This window comes from Meriones unguiculatus (genome assembly GCF_030254825.1).
Source record: "Meriones unguiculatus strain TT.TT164.6M chromosome Y unlocalized genomic scaffold, Bangor_MerUng_6.1 ChrY_unordered_Scaffold_25, whole genome shotgun sequence".
NCBI classification, from domain to species: Eukaryota; Metazoa; Chordata; class Mammalia; order Rodentia; family Muridae; genus Meriones; species Meriones unguiculatus.
The window spans coordinates 27,371,695-27,387,675 of NW_026843710.1; positions in this window are offsets into that span (position 1 = coordinate 27,371,695).

Consider the following 15,981-nt stretch of genomic DNA (forward strand, 5'->3'; position numbering starts at 1 on the left):
GATCTTTTGGAGGTATCACCGTCCCTGATCTCAAGATGTACTATAAAACAACAGTAATAAAAACAACATGGTACTGACATAGAAATGTAATGGTGGATCAATGGACCCGAGTAAAAGAACCAGAAATAAATCCACACACTTATGGACACCTGATCTTTGACAAAAATGCCAAAATCATACAGTGGAAAAAACAGATAGCATCTTCAACAAATTGTGCTGGTCTAACTGCATGTCTACATGTAGAAAAATGCAAACAGATCCATAATTATCAGCCTGCACAAAGCCAAAGTCCATGTGGATCAAAGAACTCAAAATAAAATCAGACATATTAAATTGGTTAGAAGAAAAATTGGGGAAGAGCTTTGAACTCATTGGCACAGGAGACAACTTCCTGAACAGAACATCAACAGCACAGTCTCTAACAGCAAGAATCAATAAATTGGACCTCAGGAAACTGAAAAGCTTCTGTAAAGGAAAGGACACCATCATCAGAACAAAACTACAGCCTACAGATTGGGAAAGAGTCTTCACCAACCCTCTATGTGACAGAAGGCTATTATCCAGTATATATAAAGAACTAAAGAAGTTGAAAAGCAACAAATCAAGTAATCCAATTAAAAAATGGGGAACAGAGCTAAACAGAAAATTCTCAATATAGGAATATCGAATGGCAGACAAACACTTAAAGAAACGCTCAACGTCATTTGCTCTCAGGGAAATGCAAATCAAAACAACCCAATAATTTGACCTTACACCTATCAGAATCGCCAAGATGAAAAACTCAATTGAAAACACAGGGTTTTTTCCTCAGGCCCATACTCCAACCATGTACCAAACATGGACATAACCTAGAACCTCTGCACAAATGTAGCCCATGGCATTTCAGTTGTAAAGTGGGTTCCATAGTAATGGGAACAGGGACTGCTTGTGACATGAACTGATTAGCATGATCTTTGATCACCTACCCATGAGAGGGAAGCAGTCTTAGAAGGCCACAGAAGATGACAATGTAGCAACACCTGTTGAGATCTAGTAGACTATGTTCAGAAGGAATGAGAGGAAGACTTCCCCTTTTAGTGGACTTGAGGAGGGGCATGCATGGAGATGGGGGAGGGGAGTTGCAATTGGGAGGGGCAGAAGGAGGAGTTTTGGGGGAAAGACAAAATGAATAAAATATAATTCATAAAAAATAAAATAAAAAATAAAGGGAAAATGTGAGACTTTTCCTAAACTAAGAGTATTGGACACAGGAACTGTCATCTCTCGGTTGTGTACTGTCAGCTGCCCAGATTGAGCCATGTACAGCTGCTCAGCCTTACTCTCAGGAAGGCTGTCCATTTGGCTCAATAACTGGCTCCTGATACTCTTACTGGCTTTCACCTGTTGCATGATGTGGTTCTACACCTAATCCAATCAGCCCATTGCTGGGAGCCAAAGCTATCTACTGAAGCCAAAGTCAAAGCTATCATGTGGAGCCAAAGCTATCTACTGAAGCCTAAGTCAATTAGTGAGTCAAGGTATCTAGTGGAGACAAAAGGTGTTTACTAGGCCAAAGCCAAATAGTGAGCAAAGGTCATTTAGTGGAGACCTAAAACTATTTAGTGAAAGTTATCTAGGACCCTATCTATCATGGGTGATAGACTGTGAGGACATCTGTTTATTAGAGCATCCGTGAGAAAACATTCCTATGGTATCTTGCAGGTACCCTATTTAACACATGAAAGCACTCTTCCTGTCTCCTGCAGCAGCTAATTACCTTCCCCCTTATTCCTGCCTTCTCCCTATATAAGTTGGGTAAAATTTTCTAATAAATGAAGCCTTGATCAGACAAACAGACTTGGCTTCCTTCCTGGCACTACTCGTCCACTCCCATTCCTTCCACTCTCCTCCCTTAGGAACCCATGTTGAAGCCCCGATGGTCAAGGCAGCACATGAGAGAATCTTGAAGTATCCCTGGAGATGAATAAACAAACTTTCCTCAGTGTCCAGTATCCCAAATCCTGTTCACACACGACTTTTTCTTGTGAAACACAATAAGCCTTTATCTCATCCTTTTATCCAGATCCCACACCTTTATTCCTATTTACCTCTTTGACAACGTCAGGTTGGAAATGAAAATAATATTTATTTAGTTGGAGATCTTCCTAAATAGGGAAACTTCAAAGTGATGTGGAAGTAAAGGGAATGTATCTAATGACAAGGTTGTCTCCTACTCTGGTCTTGGATCTGAAATTTCCTAGGTTGTGACTTTGAACTGAGTAGTTACTCGTGTATTCAACAAATGTTCCTTCACAATATTGGCTACAATAGACAGGCAGGGTCTAGGCTTCCTTGGAGTATTGAGTCATTAAGAGCAGGGAAAAGAGAAGAAAACCATACAATTCCTGGGACTGGTTTGGCTGAAAAAGAGAAAAATTGGTGTATGTGAAATGAGAACTGAGGAGCAATAAACTATTTGACAGATGGTGTTGGTCCATACTAGTGTTGCCAACCCTGTATGATCAAGGTTTCCTTGCCTGACCTGGCTGGTTTAGGAGCTTTGTCCTACTCAGTGTTCAGTGAGCAATCTTCCTGTTCCTGAGGTTTACAATTAAAACTGGGCCTTCAGGAAAGAGAAATTGTTCCATTACTTTTCTTTCTTTTTAAATTCTTTATTAATTACACTTTATACACTTTGTGTCCCCCCCCCCGTGGTTCCCTCCCTCCTCCAGTCCCAATCCCTTCATTCTTCCATGCTCTGCATGCATGCCCATCCCACGCCTACTGATAAGGGAGGTCTTCTTTCCCTTCCTTCTAATCCTAGTCAATTAGGTCTCATTAAGAGTGGCTGCAATTCATGTCAGAGCAGTCCCTGTTCCCATTACTATGGAACCCACTTAGACACTGAACTGCCATGGGCTACATCTGTGCAGGGGTTCTAAGTTATCTTCATGCATGGTACTTGGTTGAAGTATGAGTCTCAGGAAAAACCCTTGTGCTCAGATGTTTTGGTTCTGTTGCTCACCTGGAGAGCTCTTGTCCTCTCCAGATCTTACTATTTCACACTTCTTTCATAAGATTTCATGCCCTCTGCCCAACAGTTGGCCATAAGTCTCAGCATCTGCTTTGATATTTTGCAGTACAGAGCCTTTCAGAGGCCCTCTGTGGCAGGCTCCTAACATGTTCCCTGTTTTCTCCTTTTTTTGATGTCCTTCCTCTTTCCATTTCTGGATGGGGATTTTACATTTTAGCAAGAGTCCTCCCTCTTGATTAGTTCCTTTAGGTGTACATATTTTAGTAGGTTTATCCTGTATTATATATTTATATGAGTGACTATATACTGGATATTGCTTTCTGCTTCTGGGATGGCTCACTTCCAATTCCCACCATTTACCTGCAAATTTCATGATTTCCTTGTTTGTTTATTCCTGAGTAATTTCCATTGTGTAGACGGACCACAATTTCTGTATCCATTTTTCAGTTGGGGTCATCTGTGTTATTTACAAATCCTGCCTATCTTAAATAAAACTGCTACAAACATGGTTGATCAAATGGCCTTATTGTGTACTTTAGCCACTTTTGGATATGCCTAGGAGTGGTATAACTGGATCTTGAGAAAGCACTCTTCCTAGTTGTCTGATAAAGTGCTAGATTGATTTCCAGAGTGGTTGTACAAGTTTACATTCCCACCAACAGTGGAGAAGTTTCCATTTTCTACAACTTCTCCAGCATGTGTTGTCTCTTGAGTTTTTGATCTTAGCCATTCTTGTGGGTAGAAGAGGAAATCTCTACATCATTTTGATTTGCTTTTTCCTGATGGTGAATGACATTGAGCATTTAAGTGTTTGTCTGCCATTCAATATTCCTCTATCAAGAATTCTCTGTTTAGCTCTGTTCCCATTTTTTAATTGGATTACTTATTTTTTTTTTGCTTTTTAATTTCTTTCATTCTTTATATATACTGTATATTAGCCCTTTGTCAGATAAAGGGTTGGTGAAGGTTTTTTCCCAATCTATAGGCATTCATTTTGTTTTGATGATGGTGTCCTTTGCTTTACAAAAGCTTTTCATGTTCATGAGGTCTCATTTATTGCTTGTTGCTCTTAGAGCCTGTGCTGTTGGTGTTCTGTTCAGGAAGTTGTCTCCTGAACCAATGAGTTCTAGGGTCCTCCCCACTTTTTCTTCTGATTTCACATATCTGGTTTTATGTTGAGGTCTTTGATCCACTTGGACTTAATTTTGTTCAGGGTGATAAGTATGGGTGTATTTGAAGTTTTCTACATGTAGATATCCACTTAGCCCGGCACCATTTGTTGAAGATGCTATCTCTTTTCCTTTGTATGATTTTTGTATCTTTGTCAAAGATCAGGTGTCCTAAGTGTGTCAGTTTATTTCTGTCTCTTCTGTTTGGTTCCATTGATCCACCATTCTGTTTCTATGCCAGTACCATGCAGTTTTTATTATGGTTGGTCTATAGTACAGCTCGAGATCAGGTATGGTGATACCTCCAGAAGATCATTTTATTGTACAGGATTGTTTAAAAATTCTGGGTTCCTGGTTTTTACATATGAAGTTGAGAATTTTTCTTTCAAATTCTATAAAGAATTTTGTGGTAATTTGATGGGGATTGCATTGAATCTGTAGATTGCTTTTGGTAAGATGGCCATTTTTACTATTACTTTGCCAAGCCATGAGCATGAGAGATTTTTCTATCTTTTGATATCTTCTTCTAATTCTTTGTGGAAAAAGCACTTGTCAAACTAAAACATCCATTCATGTTTAAAGTATTGGAGTGAATAGGGATACAAGGCTCATATCTAAACATAGTAAAGGCAATATAGAGGAAGCCTGTGGCCAACAATGAACTAAACTGAGAGAAACTTAAAGCAATCCCACTGAAATCAGAAACATTGTAAGGCTGCCCACTCTTTTCCTATCACTTCAACATAGTTCTAGAAGTCCCTGCTAGTACACTAAGTACTTTGAACAAGATCAAGTTGGTAGAAATCAGAAAGAAGTCAAAGTGTCACTAATTGCAGATTTTATGATGGTATATCTTAGTGAACCCAAAAATTCTACATGGGAAATCCTACAGCTGATAAACATCTTCAGCAAAGTGACTAGATACAAAATTAACTCAAAAAATTCAGTAGCCCTCCTGTACAGAAATACAAAATGGCTGAGAAAGAAATTAGGGATACAAAAGATATTATATCATCCATCAAGGACATAACTCCTAACACTTCCCAGACATTTACTTTCTGGAAACTCCAAATGTAAATAAATGAGCTTTAAGTGGCCATTGCAATTCAAATAACCAGGAAGTAGAAGATGGAGGCATTTCTAGGCTAAAAGAACATAATTATCCTGATATTTTGTAATTCAATACAGTGATTAAATTCCCAGCCACTTCCAAGGACTAAAGAACATGACTGACTATCTCCTTTGGGGAAAATGTGGAATATTTTCATAATGGAGTATTATTCAGCTAAGATAATGACATCATGATATATATTCAGTCAAATGATAGAACCAGAAAAAAATCATCCTGGGTGATGTAAGTAAAATGCAGAAAGAGAAATATGGTATATATTCACTTATTAGGAGGTCTTCTAATGTTGAGGGGTAAAGTTGCCATAGGCCCTCTATTGTGAGAAAACCAGTGTACCAGGGGGTTTAGGTGGCAGTTACTTGTTTTGTAGGCAAGACATCCTATGGAAAATTTCAAGCAGCCCAGGCTACTATTATTAAAATATGTTGCTTTGTGCCCTCAACTGATAGATTACTGATAGATATCCATGTTCATGAATCCATAGAGATGCTTCCTTCTTCATCAAATGGAATTGCATACAGAGACTCACAGTTCAATATTATGCATAGACCTTAAAACACCCAGTTCTAAAAGGGATTTCTCTATGAAATTTTCCCTCCCCTCAGAGATCTGGGAAGCCTGCAAGTGAGGAAGCAGGAAGAGTGTCTTGAGTAGAGGGAATTGTATACACAAGGCATTATTCAATGCCCTGAGAATCAGGCAAAAGAGGAAGGTAATAAAGCCAGCCTTGATGAGACCTGATAAACTAGGTTTAGAAAGAAAGGTGAGGAGGTCCTCTCCTATCAGGGAACTAGAGAAAAGGCATAGAGGTAGAAGAAGGAGGGTGGGTGGGACTGGAAGGAGAAGAAGGAGGGGAAAGCAGGAGGAGATACAAAGTGATCATTCAGTAATAAATAAATATGTGAGAAAAACTATGATCAAGGTAATAAAGTATAGAACTCTTCAGGACTTATGCCTTCTTCTTGGGGGTGGTTCTAGAGTGCAGCAAGGATGAAGTCAGTTTTCTTTAAGGGACTTGGCTCTGAGATTCTGATCATGTTCCAATGAGTATATGAACAACACATACTTCAATTGATGTCTTTTAATGAAAAGAAAAACATTTTGGTGTGACACACGTGTAGGAATTTGAACCTGGGAGCAATGGAAGAACAATGTAATATATGTTATGTGAAATTCTCACATAATCAATAAAAATAATATGTTGACAACTTTTACACTGACTTTTAACATAGAGAAATGATTCTGCTAAAGGAGGGCAGAATTTGCATTTGTAAGGCATGCTTTCCAAGAACTTACTATATAGCAGAGTGTACTAGCCATGAACTAGACCCCCTACCTCAGACAACATGAGCTCAGTTGGCACTTCTGAACAATCAGACCTGGCACTAACACTACGTTTAGAGAGTTTGTCTGAAGGACACAGCTGCTCTTGTCCTAGGCCTAATACACAGACCCATTTCTCTGTTCTGAAGGCCCAGGTTTAACAGTAAACCCCAGAACCTCAGGAGAATTTCTCACTGACCACTGAGTAGGACATAGCTGCTGGTTCAGCCAGGTCACCCCAGGCAGCCTTGCTAATAGAGTGTTGGCAAAACTATTGTGGAATATCACTAGCTATCAAATAATATCTTGCACCTCATTTTTCCCTTTATACTCACAGATCATTCTCTGTTTCAGCCAAACCAGTCCCAGCAATTGTCTAGTTTCCTTCTCTTTCCCCTGCTCTTAAAGTCTCAAATTCTAGGGAACCATAGAACCTGCCACCCTATGATATCAATAAGAATGTGAAGGTAAATTTAGTGAGTATGCAAGTAACTGCACAGTTAAAAGTCACAACCTAGGAAATTTCAGATCCAAGAGTACAGTAGTAAACCACCTTGTCATTCAGTACATACCCCTTAATCCCACATCACTTTGATGCTTTCCTAATTAAGAAGCTGTCCAATTAAATAAACATTAAAGTTTCATTTCCTACCTGACATTGTCACAGATGTAAACAGGAGTAAATGTGTGGGAAATGGATGAAAGGAATAGATAAAGGCTTGTTGGGTTTCCCAAGAAAAAGTCACCTGTGCACAGGATCAGAGACACTGGACACTGATGAAAGTATGTTTACTCATCTCCACTGAAACCTCAAGATTCTCTCAGGGGTTGATGGGCTGTGAGGGTGAATGTTGTCAAGAAACAGGTGAAAGCCAGTAAGAGTTTCAGGAGCCAGATATTAAAAGGACCAAGTGGACAGATTGCTTGAGAGAAAGCTTGAGGAGCCCTACATGCCTTAATCTGGGAAGTTGAAAGTACAAACCCAGAGATGACAGTTCCTGTGTCCAAGACTCTTATTTCAGGAAAATCATCACATATTTCTTTTAAGTGGTAATTACTGAAGTCAACTGTCCTTGACATGTGACTTTCACATTGTCACAGATTCCATTATTGTTTGTTAAATGCACAGATATGTCCTCAGTCAGTGAATTACTTACTGTGGAAATGCTGCCTGACAAAGACAACTATTTGAACAAAAAAACATTTAATTTGCAGCTTGCATATATTTTATAGATACCATCTAGGATGTCACATCAGCAAGCAGTCATCTTGTTGTAGTTCATCATTTCTCAGAGTGTTTCATAAGCTACAGTCAGATAGAGGGAAACAGAGAGACAGAGATAGAAACAGCTAGAGAGACACATTGAGATGGAGAGATGGAGAACCACTGAATCAAAGATATAAAGTGATAGAGACTGGGAAAAAATACTTCATTTGTCTGGTCAATTTCATTGGCATATCATCCTCAAAGCACACCCTCATATAGAACTCCAATAGGAATAATATTATCTAAAAAGGCCATTACTCCTAAAACTTCCCAGACATTTTCTTAATGGGGACTCAACATGTAAATATATAAGCTTCAAGTGGACATTGCAATTCAAATCACCAGGAAGTGGACGAATATGGAGGCACTTCTAGGCTAAAAGAACATACTTATCTTGATACTTTGTCATTCAATACAATGATTAAAGTCCCAACAATCTACAAGTTCTAAAGAACAGGACTGACATTCTACTGTGGGTTAAGTGTGTAATATCTCCAAAACAGAGTTTTATTTTTCTAAGAAAATGACATCAAGATATTTCAGGCAAATGGACTGAACCAGGAAAACTCATCCTGGATGAATGAACTAAAATGAAGAAAGACAAATATGGTATGTATTCACTTATTAGGAGGTTTCCTAATAATGGGTGATAAAGTTCCAATAGACCTTCTATTGTGACCTAATCAGTCTACAACTAGGGGAATAGAGTGGCAGTGAATTTAGTTTTTTTGCCAGGTCATCCTATGGAGATTTTCAAGCAACCCAGGTTGTTGTTAATTAAATATGTTGCTCCCTGCCATCAATGGATAGATAAATGCCATGTTCTTGTATCCATGGAGATGCTTCCTTCCTCATCAATGGGATTTCATACAGAGTCCACAGTCAGATATTATACACTGAAAGAACTTGAAACTCACAGCTCTAAATCTGATTTCACTATGAAATTCTCCCTCACCTCAGAGCTCTGGGAAGCCTGCAGGAGAAGAGGCAGGAAGAGTGTCATAATTAGAGAAAATTGAGGACACAAGGAGAAAAATGCCCTAAGAATCAGGCTTCCAGGATGATGATGCAACCAGCCTTGATGAGACCTAATAAGCTAGGGTCAGATAGAAGGGAGAGGAGGACCAATACCTATCTAGGAACTAGAAAAGGGTATAGGGGTACAAGAAGGGGTTTGGGTGGGTTTAGAAGGAGAAGAGGAAGGGGACAGTTTAGTGGATAGAAAGTAAACAAATCTTAATAAATGTAAACATAGAAAAACTGGGATCAAGGTTATGAAGTATAGAGCTCTTCATGACTGATGGTTTTCTTATGGGTGGTGCCAGGGTATGGCATGGATGAATTCAATTTTCTTTAAGAGATTTGGCATTGAGACTCTGATCATGTTTTAATGAGTATGTGAACAACAAATACTTGAACTGATGCATTTTAAAGAAAAAAATATGTGTGACACATGGGTAGGTATTTGAACCTGCAGCAATGGAAATGTAGTGTAATGTATATTATAGGAAATATCCAAATAAGAAAAATAATGTGTTGCCAAATTTTACAATGACTTTTAATATGGAGAAAAGAGTCAGCCAAAGGAGGGCAGAGTTTGACTTTAGTAAGTTATGCTTTCTAGGAACTCATTATGCAGCAGAGAATCCTAGCCATGAATTAGTGGTTACCCAGCAATTTCAGAACCAATGAGCTCAGGTGGCACCTCTGAACAATCAGTCTTGGTACTAACACTACATTTAGAGGCTTTGTCTGGAGGGCCACAGCAGAAAACACTGTTGCTTTTGGGACCTACACACATAAAACAGACCTATTTCTGTCCTTAAGGCTGAGTTTTAACTGTAAACCCCAGGACCAGGAGTTTCCAACTCACCACTGTTTGGGACATAGCTGTCAATCCAAACAGGGCAACTGAGGCAACTCTGCTCATAGAGTGTTTGCAACTAGTGTGGAATAGCACCAGCTGTTAAAGAGTTTATTGCCACTGAGTTCCTTGTTTACTTACAGAGATTTTTCTCTGTTTCTGCCAAACCAGTCCCAGGAACTTTCTGCTTTTCTCCTCTTTTCCCTACTCTTAAAGACTAAATAGCAAAGGGAACCATAGACCCTGCCAGTCTATTACATAAATAAGAATGAAAAGGTATATTTAGTGAGGATTCGAGTAATCACTCAGTTTAAAGTCACAACCTAGGAAATTTCAGATCCAAGAAAACAGTAGGAGACCATCTTGTCTTTTGGTAAATTCTGCATAATCCCACATCATGTTGATACTTCCCTACTTAGGAAGCCGTCCAATTAAATAAATATTAAAGTTTCATATCCTACCAGACATTGTCATAAAGGCAAACAGGGGTAATGGTGTGGGATCTGGATAAAAAGATGAGATAAAGGCTTGTTTGGTTTCACAACAAAAACTTCACTTTTGCACAGGATCAGAGATACTGGACACTGAGGAATGTTTGTTTACTAATCTCCATAGAAACCTCAAGATTCTCTCAGGTGCTGATTGTTTGAGAGGGAGAATGATGTCATGAAACAGGTGAAAGCCAGGAAGTTTTGGGAGAGAGTTTTTAAAAGGACCAAGTGGACTGCCTGCTTGAGAGACAGCCCTACATGCCTTAGTCTGGGCAGCTGAAAGTACACAATCCCTGACAGTTCATGTATCCAACACTTTTAGTCCAGGAAAATTGTCATATATTTAAAGTGTTCATTAATAAAGTCATGTATCCTTCACATGTGCATCTCAAATTATCACAGATTCCATTATTATTTGTTAAATACATAGATGTGTCCTCAGTCCCTGAATTACTTACTGGGAATATGCTCGTTGACCAAGGCAAATCTTTGAACAAACACATTTTATTTGTAACTTGTTTATGTTTTTATGGAGACTATTCATGATGTCACATAGGAGAGGAGTCATCTTCTTCTCGTTTGTCAATAGAACTGAGAGCTTAGAATAGTTAACAGGCAGGCACAGAGGGGTGACAGAAAGAGAAAGAGCTAGAGAAACCAATTCATAAATAGACAAAAAACAACAGAAACAAAGATATAAATTGACGGAGAGATAGAGAATCCATTCTGTCTTGTCACTTTCATTGGCATATCATCCTCAAAGCATTCCCTTCTATAAAATAACTCTAATAGAAATTAGATCATCTCACAAGGCTATATGTCCTAACTCTTCCTAAACAATTCCTCAATGGGGACTCCACATATAAATATATGAGCTTCAATGGGACATTACAATTCAAATCACAAAATAGTGGAAGAAGATGGAGGGGTTTCTAAGCTAAAAGAACTTAGTTACCCTGATGGTTTCTATTTCAGTAAAATTATTAAAGTCCCAGTAAATTCCAAAGTCTAAAGGACAGGTTTGACAACCTCCTGAGGGAAAATGTAGATTTTTTTATAAAGGAGTATTCCTTAAGTAATAACTGATATCATTATATTTTCAGGCAAATGGATGGAACCAGAAAAAAATTATCTGTGTGAATTTCAAAGATGGTGGCTGCTAGTGTGCAGCTTAGCTGAAGGGGAGAGGACCCGAAATGTGGAAATTGGTGACTGAAGGTGTTGATCATCCCAGAACAGAGTTATCTAGACTTCCAAGAAGAAAGAGACTAACCATGATATGAGTCCTCCTAGAATCAGGTCACTGCAGACTCCTCCAGGAGGAAACACCACGAGAGGTGATCCCCAGGCACTTCCCGGCACCCAAAACCCTACTCTGTCTATGGAGGAGGAAGGAGGCATCCAGCTGAATCTGCCACAGACCACACTGTCTGTAGCCCAGCCCCAGCAAGAGCTGCAGGACCCACCAAAACAAAAAACAAAACAAACACACACACACACAAAAAAAAAAAAAAAAAAAAAAAAAAAAACGGAGGTCAGGGCTGAGAAAACGTAATCCTTTCTGAAACTCCACAGAGAACCAGAACTCCCCCATAACCCTGCCCCTGAGGAGCAGAAGGATAAAGAGGCATACAGCAGCTTCACAGTGCCCGGACCCAAGTGCTGCCTACTGCTCCTAACAAACAAACTTCAGCTCAGGATATGGGACTGTAGTAATTCAACACAGCCTGAAACTCTCCCTGGTCCAGCGTAATAAGGTCTAGCACCAAGTCCTAACACCGGTGGCCCCCCGAACCCTGGCAGAGAAACCCCAGCTCAGGATCGGGACTGAGAAGTCCCAACCCTGTCTGGCACTCCCCTGAGAGTGCCACCATAAGCTTGCACTAGCAGAGGGGGAGGTCAGAGGGGAAGGACAGAGAAGCAGCCTGCCACAGGTCACAGCACCCCCTCTCCAGCTCACCCAGCAGCCCCTGGTAGAAAAACCCAAGCTCTGGATCTGAGGACACTCAACCATACCTGGTACTCTCTCGGGATCAGCAAACATAGGTTCTACAGCCAGACTGCTTCTGGCAGAGAGATCTGGGCTCAGGATCACTCAACCTAAATCTTTCCCACGCTACCCTGGGACCAGTCAACATAACCCTTCCTCAAAGAGGGAAAGGACAGAGAGGCAGCACACAGTAAAGTTGGACATTGAATCCTGTGGCCACAGTGCGACAGAGCTGACTGTTAGCCCACCTACGCATTTCTGCAGCAGGACCAAATCAGAGAGTAGAGAGCAGGGGGAACCCCTGTGCATTCCAACTGGTCCTGCGAGAGAGTGAGTGAGCCTTCTAGGGAGAGTTTGACCCAGACCCAGGGCCTCGCCACAGAAGTAACCAGACGAGATCCCTGCCACCCACACCCCTAGTGTGGGCATCATATGGATTCTTGGGATAGCGACCCCAACATTGAAACCTCTGCCAGTGGGTCCACCAGTGTAATCCAGGCAAACAATCCCTGGATCACAGAGAGAACTGTATAATAGTGGCCTGCAGGCCACTGCAATAGTCAGAGAATCTGCACATCACATGCACACTGTGCCCACTAAAAGCACATTCAAATAGCACCAGCATCACATTCTTTAATTAGGCAAAACTGAAAGCACAATGCACACTCCCAAACCAGTGAACCTCTCTCATCTTCCAAAAAAAAAAAAAAAAAAAACAGTCCAAAAAACAGAAAAAACTAAAAACTAAACTAAAAACTCAAGGAACAAATAGTGAGGACTATAATAAACAGATGGCTAGAGGCAGACGTAAGAACACACCCAACAAAAATCAGGAGATAATGACCTCACCAGCAACCCCACAAAACAATGGATACATCAATTCACTAGATATACAAGAAAACGACCTCGAAACTATGTTTCTCCAGCTATTTGGAATACTACTCAGCAATCAAAAAGGAGGAAATCATGAAATTTGCAGGCAAATGGTGGGATCTAGAAAAGATCATTCTGAGTGAAATATCCCAGAAGGAGAAAGACAAACATGGGATATACTCACTTATATAGACCTATAAGATATGATAAACATAATGAAATCTATACAACTAAAAAAGATAATCAATTGAGCGGACATGGGGTAAGATGATCAATCCTCATTTAGAAAGACAGATGGGATGTTCATTGAACGTATGACAGGAGTCTACTGAGCGCATCTGAAAGACTCTAACTAGCAGTGTTTTCAAAGCAAACACTCATGACCAAACCTTTGGCAGAGTACAGGGAATCATAAGAAAGAAGGGGAGTTAGTCTGATGGGGAAAGGATAGGAGCTCCACAAGGACCAAATATATCTGGGCACAGGGTCTTTTCTGAGACTGACATTCAACCAAGGACCATGTATGGATATAACCTAGAACCTCCACTCAGATGTAGCCTGTGGTAGCTCAGTAACCAATTGGTTTCCAAAAGTGAGGGGAACAAGGACTATTTCTAACAGGAACTCAAAGACTGGCTCTTTGGTCTCCCTAACCCCAAAGGGAGGAGCAATCCTGTTAGGCCACAGAGGAGGGCTTTGCAGCCAGTCCTGAAGATACCTGATAAAACAGGATCGGATGAATGGGGAGGAGGTCCCCCCTATCAGTGGACTTGGAAAGGGGCACGGTGGAGATGAGGGAGGGAGGGAGGGACTGGGAGGGAATGAGGGATCAGGACATGGCTGGGATACAGAGTTAATAAAATGTAACTGATAAAAAAAAGAAAAAAAAGAATATAAAAAAAGAATATAAAAAAAAAGAGGCCCATAAACATGAAATGAACAAAGCCCTCAGAGAAATAGACAAAGAAATCGAGACAAAGAGGAAACAAATAGAGCTCTCAGAGAAATGACCACGAAAATTGTGGCAAAAAAAAGAAGAAATGAACAAAGCTCTCATAGAAATGTCCACACAAATGAAGGCAAACAAAGAAGAAATAAACAAAGCTCTCATAGAAATACAGGCAATTATAGCCAAAGAAATAGAGGCACAATTTGTGATACATAGAGAGAAAACAGACAAAAAAATAGATGCTGTCATTGAAAAGTAGGACTCCACATTCAAACAGACGAAGGAAATGGTGCAAGACATGAGAACAGAATTAGAATCAATAAAGAAAACACAAATAGAGAAAAACCAGGATCTGGAGAACATAGAGAAACGATCAGGAACTACAAAGGTAAGCATCACCAACAGAACACAAGAGACGGAAGAAAGAATCTCAGAAGCCGAAGATACACTTGCAGAAATTGACATGTTTCTCAAAGAAAAAATAAAAATCAGAAAATATCCAAACACAAAACATCCAACAAATCAAGGACACCATGAAAAGACAAAATCTAAGAATAATAGGAATAGAAGAAAAAGAAGACATCAGTCTCAAAGTTCTGGAAAATAGTTTCAAGAAAAATATAAAAGAAAACTTTCCCAAATTAAAGAAAGAGATGTCCATAAACATACAAGAGGCCTATAGAACACCAAGTAGACTAGATCAGAAAAGAAATTCTTCATGTCATATCATAGTCAAAACCCTGAATCTACAGAACAAAGAAAAAATTCTAAAAGCAGCAAGGAAAAAAGGCCAAGTAACATATGAAGGTAGACCTATCAGAATCACACAAGAATTTTCAACAGAAACTATGAAAGCCAGAAGGACCTGGACAGAAATCATACAGTCTTAAGGGACCACATATTCCAACCCAGACTACTATACCCAGCAAAACTTTCAATCAACAGAGACTGAGAATTAAAAATATTCCATAAAAACCAAATTTAAACAATATCTACATAGTAACACAGCTGTACAGAAGTTACTAGAAGGGAAACTCCAAACCAAAGAAAACAACTACATCTAAGGAAACATAGGAAATAGATAACTACACAACATTAACAACAACAAAAACCAAAAAAATACAAGCAATGAAACTCAGTGACAACACAAACCCCACATTAAAAGTAAGTAACAATTGTTGGTCACTAGTATCTCTCAAAATCAACAGACTCAACTCCCCAATAAAAAGACACAGACTAACAGAATGGTTGTGGAAACAGGATCCAACATTCTGTTGCGTCCAGGAAACACACCTATGCAACAAAGATAAACACTACCTCAGAGTAAACCGCTGGAAAAATGTTTTTCAAGCAAATGATTCCAGAAAACAAGCTGGAGTAGCCATCCTAATATCTAATAAAATAGACTTGCAACCCAAGTCAATCAAAAAAGATAAGGAGGGTCATTATATTCTCATCAAAGAAAAAATCCACCAAGAGGATATCACAATTTTGAATATCTATGCTCCAAATACGAGATCACCTACATTCGTAAATGAAACAATATTAAAGCTTAAATCACACATTGATCCTAATACCTTAATAGTGGGAGACTTCAACACTCTACTCTCACCAAGGGACAGATCAACTAGACAGAAAACAAATAGAGAAATAAAAACACTTACAGAGTCCCTAAATCAAATGGACCTAATAGTCTTCTGTAGATCTTTTCATCCAAACTCAAAAGAGTATAAATTCTTTTTAGCACCGCATGGAATCTTCTCCAAAATAGACTATATATTTGGGCATAAAGCAAGCCTCAACAGATACAAAAAGATTGAAATAATCCTTTGTATTCTATCTGACCACCATGGACTAAAGCTGGACATCAACAAAGATAGAAATAACAAAAAGCCAATACACACATGGAAACT